This window comes from Tamandua tetradactyla, chromosome 26 (genome assembly GCF_023851605.1).
Source record: "Tamandua tetradactyla isolate mTamTet1 chromosome 26, mTamTet1.pri, whole genome shotgun sequence".
NCBI lineage: Eukaryota > Metazoa > Chordata > Mammalia > Pilosa > Myrmecophagidae > Tamandua > Tamandua tetradactyla.
In genome coordinates this window covers 14023913-14031458 of record NC_135352.1, presented here as the reverse complement: position 1 = coordinate 14031458, position 7546 = coordinate 14023913, and the positions used below count along the sequence as shown (strand labels likewise).

The 7546-nt window shown below is 42.6% G+C and overlaps 1 long non-coding RNA gene across 3 annotated transcripts in view; it reads right to left on the bottom strand.

Moving 5' to 3' along the window:
* Nucleotides 1-656: 656 nt before the first annotated feature.
* Nucleotides 657-7546, bottom strand: part of LOC143669726 (uncharacterized) — a 28965-nt gene continuing 22075 nt past the window's right edge. For all 3 annotated transcript variants that reach the window (XR_013169018.1, XR_013169017.1, XR_013169019.1), the window contains one exon: nucleotides 657-1214. This is a non-coding gene — a long non-coding RNA (uncharacterized LOC143669726). The remainder of the gene's footprint in view (nucleotides 1215-7546) is intronic.

Sequence of the window (7546 nt, the reverse complement as noted above, 5' to 3'; positions counted from 1 at the left end):
AGCCAAAATCTCTCATCCAGAGCCCTGGCTCTTTAACCATCAATCCAACAGCCAGGCCAATGGGGATCCTGGGTTTCCTTGGCAACAGTGAAAACACTGGGAAACATTTTGCATTTAGACTTCTGGTTACAAACATGCTATCAACGGGCCAGTTTGCTTGGGTGTGAAGATGTGTGTTGAACAACTGTAGGGGATGCCATTCACTTCACAGCATACCTGACTGCCACCTGCACTCAAAACTGTGCCAGGGTAAGCAGCCAACTGTATACCGCATCTCTGCCATTCCTAGTCTTCTGCTTTGACAAATGAGATACCTGAACCACAGAGAGACAAGGTCTCTGTTCCAAAGTCATCAACTTTGGAGAAAAGTCAGAACTGGCCTGCAGAGGATATCTCTAACCCTTGGCCATCCCAATGCAAGGAGTTCTGCCCAGTGCCCTATGTCATGACCAGCCACTCACAGCTGATAAATAAATTGAACATGTACTCAGGATTCCTGGGAGGGACAGGCCAGCAGCTTGCTTTTAAGAAAGCATCTGGTCTACCCCTTTCTTCCCTACAAAGGCCAAGGAATGAGGTTGTCTTCAGCATAGATGAGGCTTCTAACCTCTCTGCTGTCCCAGAAGCAGAGGAAAGGGAAAATATTTTGAAGCAAATGATACTCAAGAAGCCATTTATTAGTGCTGTGGGAAGACTAGAAATGCTGTCGTTAGGAAAATGAAATCGGCACAGGTTTGGAATCATGCCTCACGAAGGAGACTTAAATGCTACTCTTCTATGGACAGAGCTTCGACTGTGAACTGTGAGGCCATCTGTGGATGCCTGTCCCCAGGACGTGTGCGAGGGTCAGAGAAAGCTTTCTCAGCTGCTGCAGGCCTCTTGCGGACATTGCCTTCAGTTCCTATTTTGAGTCTGGAAGCTGAGCCAAGGACTCTGGGGGCAGCCTCTATTGTCTGCCTTTGAGGAAGGCAGGAACTCTCTGGGGCCCTTCAGAAACATGCAAATAAGGTCCTGCCACCGGCTGGCTCATGAAGTGGATTTTCATTTCCCAGCTGTCCTCACAGCTGGTTTGCAGACAAGAGGAAGGAGCCTTTATAAATCTGTTCCAGGCAGCACCAGATCAGGAATGGAGACAAGCTTGCTTAGCCCCACATCGGACACTGGCTTTCTAGCATAGCTTGGACTAGTCCTTTCACCTCTCAGGGTTTCCCCACCTGTAAAATGGGAGAGGGGAAGGTTAGACTTAACTTTTTTCTTTTCCCTTCCAGCTCAAAATCTGTAAATCCCAAACCAGAGATAAGTTTGAGAGGACTGCTGACTGGCTCTCCACAGCAAAACCATCTTTATTATTTATGTCATTAGAAGAATGCCAACCTAATCATTGTCATCTCTGATGAAATCAAAAAACTAAATAAACCCTTTGTCCCTCTGAACAATTTTAGAAATCAAACAAATTAGGGACCAGTGAAGAGCCTAGGCCAAAACAGGAGGTTTTAGGTCTATTAGAAATAGAGAATTCTCATTCCTTGTCCCAGATTTAATTCCAAATTCCTATTTCAATTCGTACTTGCTTCCTGAGTGATTATATAGGCACAGCCCAGTGTGTGGGGAAGCAGTGGAAAAGAAGTCAGGAAATCTGGTTCTGGGCCCAGCCTTGTCACTGCAGTAGATATGCTGGCTTGATATCCCTGCCCTGCCAATGTCCACCTCTGAGGAAATCTGCTCCACGGTTCCTGCTGAGTGGCAGAGACAGAATGTTCCATGAGCTGGAAAAGCTTGAATTCAGAGCTCCTCACCAGTACAGACCCCATACAAGTGCTGGAGGTTATCAAGTTCTAGGTGAATTTCTGTGCAAGCATTTCTCTAAAAGGGCCTCAAGAAATCTCAGAAGAAAGCATCCTAATTTTCAAGACTCCGATAACTTATTGGCATTTCTCATTGTAAATAAATATTCACTTTGGTGTCAAATTTTGTATTCAATGTTTTATATCAACTCTTAAAGTAGGTTCTCTAAACTGTGTAGGTTTTGGCCCCACAAAAGCTGGATCTGGCCCTGGTTGGACATAGGCCCTGCTAAGTGCAGCTAACTGGACAACGGAGGGGTCCCTGACCCTGGGGTAGCCGGTCGGAGCCTCATATGCAGGAAGCAGTCATTAGGGCCCAGCCAGTGGAGCCCTATCATCTCTGCAGGGCATCAACATAGAAGACATGCCAGGCACAGGGTGCATCTCCCATCATGCATATGGGGAGGCAGGAGCCAGACTGCTAGGAAAAAGGAAACTATAGCACACGAACAGAGAGGACACATGTGAGAGACCATGGAGAGAGAGACAGAGACAGAGAGAGAGGAAAGGCAGGGGAGAAGCGGAAGGGAAAGAAGAAGGAAGGAAGGAAGGGAGGGAGGGAGGGAGGAAGGAAGGAAGGGAAGGAGGGAGGGAGGGAGGGAGGGAGGAAGGAAGGAAGGAAGGAAGGAAGGGAGGGAGGGAGGGAGGGAGGGAGGGAGGGAGGGAGGAAGGAAGGAAGGAGTGAAGGAGGGAAGAAGCCTCAGTTTTAAAGGTTTAAGGTTCAAGACCCTTCTGAGGACTTTGGCACTTCCAACCCCAAGGCCTTGGCCTTAACCTTAACCCTGACCTTGTTTGAGTGGGTTCTCTTATATGTAACCAAATAATTCCTAATAATTGTTGCACAACTTTGTGTAAATGACTGTCTCTTGGTGCCTTCAGTTTCCTCACCTGTAAAACATAGCAGCTAGCACACACATTTTCTTTCTTTTCTAGACCTCAGAGTGCATGAAATGCTTCCACCAAGCCAAGTAGGATTAAGCCAGAATGACCAACTCTGGGTCCATAACCAAACCATCTTAGCCAACATAAACAGCCCCAAGAGCAGTCATCTCAGAAGATGCTACAGTCCCTACCAGGAAACCAGGGGTGTGGGATGGAAATATGAACCTCAGACTCCCATGATATAAATTCAATACTTGAGCATGCAGTCCTGCCAAGGATGAGTCAGGGAGCTGCCCAGGCCAGAGCTCATCTACAACATAGCCATGGTGGTCATTTCGTTTAGGCACAGCTCTGGTGTGTCTGGGGGGAATTAAAGGTGAGGCTCCAAAAGTGCCCTGACTTTGGGGGTCTTTCTTTCACCCCATCTTCTTGTCCCCTGGAAGTAGGTAGGATGTTAGTGACTATATGGAATTTCAGTTGGAGTTTCTATTGCACGTGGATCCTCAGACCATCTGTTCCTGCTTCTAACGCATGTGGCATTTCACAAGTGCCATTGTCTGCTGCAAAGGAATGCTGCATGGGTGGCCAGGAGAGTGTCTCTTTATAGCCACTGAACTACAAGGAAAAAACAGAATAAACTGCAGCTGTAAGGAAGTACATTAGACAACAAAACCTCCTTTAGGGTGGTACAACAGTGGTGAATATTAGAAGGGACGATATGTTAACAAAATCTCAGGCTATTTTTAGAAAGAGCAGACAGTTTCTTCTGGGATATGGTTGGAAATTCAGTCCTGCTTAGAGGCCCAGGAATAGAACTGATGAAACCTCAGCATCCCTTCTAGGAAAGGCTGATGACAGGGTCTCCATAAAAACATCTGCTGCCCCAACCATACCAAATCCCTATCAATTTCATCAAGTTACTAGCCATTATCCTATAATTACCTGAAGAAGGTCATATTTTAGGCAGCAATAAGTACTCTTTCTCATCCAGTTGCCACTACTGATGCTTTCCACCACCAGTCCCCATTCACTTAGGAAGGGAAGGTTATCTGCAAGAATCTGAATAATGTGAACTAATAGGGGGATCTCTTCCAGAGGTGGAGCTGGCTGCTCTCTGCACGGCTGAGGTATTTGACCCCTTGCTCCCCAGTCAAGGTGTCTCCATCTCCTACCCTGCCCACCTTTTTATAAGGTACCCTAAAGGTGCCTTAGATGAACAAAAAACAAAGGCTTCCTGAGAAGCAGTCCTTTGGCTTGACTTCCCACCCGCAGTAGGAAACTACTGAGTAATAGATAAACCAACCCCCGGTCTATGACTCCACAGGAAACTTAGCCTGTGATATCCAGTACCCATGTCGCTCCTGGCTTCATTCACAAAGAAAACAAGCTTGTCCCCTTGGTGTCCTGTGGAAAGTTTGAATTTTAAAGATCTTTTGGATAGGGAGGAGAAGACATGGGACAGAGTTATTGTACTACTTTGTCCTACGAGAGGAGCAATTATCAGTAAGTCGGTTAGCATTCCCAGAAGATTCTGCATCAGACACTAAATAGTCACTCATTAAGTATTCATATACTACAAAATACCTCTTCTAACCACCTTCTTTTTTAATAGTGTGTGTTTTTAATGAATTTTATTGAAATATATTTCCATACCATATAATCCATGTAAAGTATACAACCAACGACTCATAGTATCATTATATAGTTGTGCATTCATCACCACAATCAATTTTTGAACATTTTCATTACTCCAGAAAAGAAAGGAAAAGAAAAAAGAGAGGGTGCAAGGGTAGTTCAGTTGTAAAATTCTCACCTGCCATGCAAGAGATCTAGGTTTGATTCCCAGCCCAGGCACTTCCCAAAGAAACAAACAAATGAGAAAACAAAAAATGAAAAACCAAACAAACAGAAATTCAGCAAATGGTGCTGCAATAAAGAGATATGCACATGGAAAAAGAATGAAATGTGACCCCCCCCCCCACTATACAACATACAAAAAAGTTAAAAATAAAAAAATATAAAAGAACACCTAAAACATCCCATATCCCTTATACTCCCCCCATTATTTATTTATATTTGTCTTTGTTTCATTATTCATCTGCCTACACACTGGATAAAGGAAATGTCACAAGGTTTTCACAATCACCCAGTTACACAATAAAAGCAATAAAGTTATATAATCATCAGCAAGAAACAAATCTATTGCATTACAGTTCAACAGCTTCAGGTATTTCTCTCTATATTCTAATGCCTTAGAGACTAAAAAGGAATATCTATACAATGCATAAGAATAACCTCCAGGATAACTTTTCAACATTGTTTGAAATCTCTCAGCCACTGAAGCTTTATTTTGTTCCATTTCTTTTCTTCCTTTTGGTCCAGAAGGCATTCTGCTACCCAACTTCTCTTCATTCCTATGGGCATTTCTCTCAGCGAGGAAAGAGGAACCAAATGACACTAACATTTCTTGGTGCCAAGCACTGTGTTTTATGAACGTCATGTACATTATCTTGTATGAATGTTTCTTAGATTTCTGCCGCAGCATCCTGAATGGTCTCCCAGCCTCCATATATTACCCTCTCCATCCAAACTCCACACTGATGGCAGAGTGTCTTTCTAAAATATGCTCCCTGCTTGAAAATGTTGGTCACTCCCCATTGCCTTCTGGATGAAATTGAAAAGGTGTAGCCCTCCTCTGGCCTCTCCTTTAAGCATCTTCTCCAACCATTTTCTACAAAGACCCCGTGGAAGAACTTTGCTGCACACCCTGAACTCAATGTATTTCTATGCCCCATGGGCTTTGCCCACACTGGACCACTTGCTTAAACTTTCTTCTCATCCTTCTCGCTTGGAAAACTACTCCTTGTTCCTCAAAATTCACCTTAAATATAATCTCCTCTCTCTACCTCTCCCTAACTTTCCCAGGCATAAATTAATTGGCTTTGCCCCTCTTATAACACCTTTTATGAACTCCACTTAAAGCACAGCTCACACTATATTATAGATTCATAATGTGTTGCTACACAGTGTAGGCCAAATGCCATGACAAATAGCTCAAACATTTCCGGGACTTGACACAACAAAAGTTTATCTTTTGCTCATGCAATGGTCTATACTGGTGTTCCTTCTGGATGGTCCCCTCCAAGTGGTGACTCAAGGATTCAGGCTCCTTCTATCTTGCTTCTCTTTCAAGCCCTAAATGTTGGAGTCCTTCACTTCCAGTCATATAGACAGTAAAAAATGAGCATGGAAGACAAGTGGAAGGTCATTAAAAGTCAAGTATGAGCCAATCACCAGTCACCACTCCAGGACAGTGGGCCTTCAATCATATCCACTAATTGGACTTCCCACAGCACTCTCAGCCTATCACCACTGATTTTGTGCCTAGGAATATCTTCACCGGGAAGACAATAGACATCTAGTGTTCCACTGAGCCTTTGCATCATTCAGTGGACCACTTTTCCCAAGGGAGACAATTGTAGGATTTGTGTACCAGCAAAAGGTTTTATATTATTGACCAGCTGGTATGAGATAGCTGGCATGTGTCCACAGTTTACATTTTTGCCTCTTAATACTCAATTACTCACCGCAGTGACAATCTGGGAAATTAAGTTAATAGAGAAATTGAAAAGTAAATACAGTCATCATATTTACATTAAACATATGGAATGCATCCAATTGCCAGAACTTCTAAAACTCTAAGAGATTTTTGGTCACCTCCCTTGACACTACAGCACACTCGTTGAAAGAATGCTCTTTACTGCACCTATTAATCATTTTTTTAAAGAATATTTTTCTTCTCTTCCACATCAGCCCATGGATTATTCAAAAAATACAATTTTTAAAAAGCAAATAAATAAGCTGCCAGTCATTAATTAGGTATTTGGCATTGTCTCCTATCCATCCAAGGTCACACTAGAAGATAAGTAAAGACTTCCTATTTCTGACCAGTTTGGAAAAGGGACAAATCCTTTTTAATACATACCAAAACAAAATTAGACCAAAAGTCTTCTTAAGGAACAAGGGCAGACATATTTTAAAAGGGGAAATTTCTTTAAAATAATCGGCACTTCAAGTTTTCATTTCTAAAGATCTATTTTTCATTAGCCCTAGGTTATAGCCCACAGTACTGATAAAAGAAACTGAGGCACAGGATTAAATTATTAATCATTGGTCACACTGCAAATCATAGTTTTTTCTGGGAATTGTTTCTGCTTCCCAGCCAAGGGTACATTCCATGAATTGATGCACAAACCAAGACAGTTGGCACCAATTTTGCAACAACTAGGAAACCACAAACTTTCAAAATACTTAGGACTCATTCTCCCTGACCATCAGCAACATATGGGTTCTGTTCCAAGTAGAATAATAAATAGCTCATTCAAACAACTGGCACATCATTCTTGCTCTGGTCATTTGCTCATTCACAGTTCATCTTATACCTTGATGCAGAGACACTTGCCCACCCCGACCGATTTTTCAACTTTTATAGGCTTTTACATGCTGAAACAATTAAATGTGAGTTTTGTAAAGCTTCTTTCTGAAGTGTCCTGGTTTAGGGCATTTAAAAAATATATTTTTATTGAGAGATCTTTTCACACACCCAGTCCATCCATAGTATTCAATCAATGGCTCACAACATCACCACACAGTTGTGTATTCATCACCATGATCATTTTTAGAACATTTGCATCACTCCAGAGAAAAAAATAAAAAGAAAAAAGAAAAAAAACTCATACATCCATATCCCTTACCCCTCCCCCTCACTGACCACTAGTATTTCAATATACCAGTTTTACTCTTTATCCTCCCCTATTATT